The following is a 2,514-nucleotide window of genomic DNA, read 5'->3' on the forward strand; positions in this document are numbered from 1 at the left end:
CCACCAATCCCACAGAAATACAATCTACCATCAGAGAATACTACAAACACCTCTATGCAAATAAACTAGAAAATCTAGAAGAAATGGATAAATTCCTCGACAAATACACCCTCCCAAGACTAAACCAGGGAGAAGTTGAATCTCTGAATAGACCAATAGCAGGCTCTGAAATTGTGGCAATAATCAATAGCTTACCAACCAAAAAGAGTCCAGGACCTGATGGATTCACAGCCGAATTCTACCAGAGGTACAAGGAGGAACTGGTACCATTCCTTCTGAAACTATTCCAATCAATAGAAAAAGAGGGAATCCTCCCTAACACATTTTATGAAGCCAGCATCGTCCTGATACCAAAGCCTGGCAGAGACATAACCAAAAAAGAGAATTTCAGACCAATATCCTTGATGAACATTGATGCAAAAATCCTCAATAAAATACTGGCAAACCAAATCCAGCAGCACATCAAAAAGCTTATCCACCATAATCAAGTGAACTTCATCCCTGGGATGCAAGGCTGGTTCAACATATGCAAATCAATAAATGTAATCCAGCATATAAACAGAACCAAAGACAAAAACCACATGATTATCTCAATAGATGCAGAAAAGGCCTTTGACAAAATTCAACAACCCTTCATGCTAAAAACTCTCAATAAATTAGGTATTGATGGGACGTATCTCAAAATAATAAGAGCTATCTATGACAAACCCACAGCCAATATCATACTGAATGGGCAAAAACTGGAAGTATTCCCTTTGAAAACTGGCACAAGACAGGGATGTCCTCTCTCACCACTCCTATTCAACATAGTGCTGGAAGTTCTGGCCAGAGCAATCAGGCAGGAGAAGGAAATAAAGGGTATTCAATTAGGAAAAGAGGAAGTCAAATTGTCCCTGTTTGCAGATGACATGATCGAAAATCTAGAAAACCCCATTGTCTCAGCCCAAAATCTCCTTAAGCTTATTAGCAACTTCAGCAAAGTCTCTGGATACAAAATCAATGTACAAAAATTACAAGCATTCTTGTACACCAATCACAGACAAACAGAGAGCCAAATCATGAGTGAACTCCCATTCACAATTGCTTCAAAGAGAATCAAATACCTAGGAATCCAACTTACAAGGGACGTGAAGGACCTCTTCAAGGAGAACTACAAACCACTGCTCAATGAAATAAAAGAGGATACAAACAAATGGAAGAACATTCCATGCTCATGGGTTGGAAGAATCAATATCGTGAAAATGGCCATACTGCCCAAGGTACTTCATAGATTCAATGCCATCCCCATCAAACTACCAATGACTTTCTTCACAAAATTGGAAAAAACTACTTTAAAGTTCATATGGAACCAAAAAAGAGCCCGCATCGCCAAGTCAATCCTAAGCCAAAAGAACAAAGCTGGAGGCATCACACTAGCTGACTTCAAACTATACTACAAGGCTACAGTAACCAAAAGAGCATGGTACTGGTACCACAACAGAGACGTAGATCAATGGAACAGAACAGAGCCCTCAGAAATGATGCCGCATAGCTACGACTATCTGATCTTTGATAAACCTGACAAAAACAAGAAATGGGGAAAGGATTCCCTATTTAATAAAGGGTGCTGGGAAAACTGGCTAGCCATATGTAGAAAGCTGAAACTGGATCCCTTCCTTACACCTTATACAAAAATTAATTCGAGATGGATTAAAGACTTAAATGTTAGACCTAAAACCATTAAAATCCTACAAGAAAACCTAGGCAATACCATTCAGGACATAGGCGTGGGCAAGGACTTCATGTCTAAAACACCAAAAGCAATGGCAACAAAAGCCAAAATTGACAAATGGGATCTCATTAAACTAAAGAGCTTCTGCACAGCAAAAGAAACTACCATCAGAGTCAACAGGCAACCTACAGAATGGGAGAAAATTTTTGCAACCTACTCATCTGACAAAGGGCCAATATCCAGAATCTACAATGAACTCAAACAAATTTACAAGAAAAAAACAAACAACCCCATCAAAAAGTGGGCAAAGGACATGAACAGACACTTCTCAAAAGAAGACATTTATGCAGCCAAAAAACACATGAAGAAATGCTCATCATCACTGGCCATCAGAGAAATGCATATCAAAACCACAGTGAGATACCATCTCACACCAGTTAGAATGGCCATCATTAAAAAATCAGGAAACAACAGGTGCTGGAGAGGATGTGGAGAAATAGGAACACTTTTACACTGTTGGTGGGACTGTAAACTAGTTCAACCATTGTGGAAGTCAGTGTGGCGATTCCTCAGGGATCTCGAACTAGAAATACCATTTGACCCAGCCATCCCATTACTGCGTATATACCCAAAGGACTATAAATCATGCTGCTATAAAGACACATGCACGCGTATGTTTATTGCGGCACTATTCACAATAGCAAAGAGTTGGAACCAACACAAATGTCCAATAACGATAGACCGGATTAAGAAAATGTGGCACTTATACACCATGGAATACTATGCAGCCATAAAAAATGATG

The sequence above is a fragment of the Nomascus leucogenys genome, chromosome 22a, assembly GCF_006542625.1.
Source record: "Nomascus leucogenys isolate Asia chromosome 22a, Asia_NLE_v1, whole genome shotgun sequence".
NCBI classification, from domain to species: Eukaryota; Metazoa; Chordata; class Mammalia; order Primates; family Hylobatidae; genus Nomascus; species Nomascus leucogenys.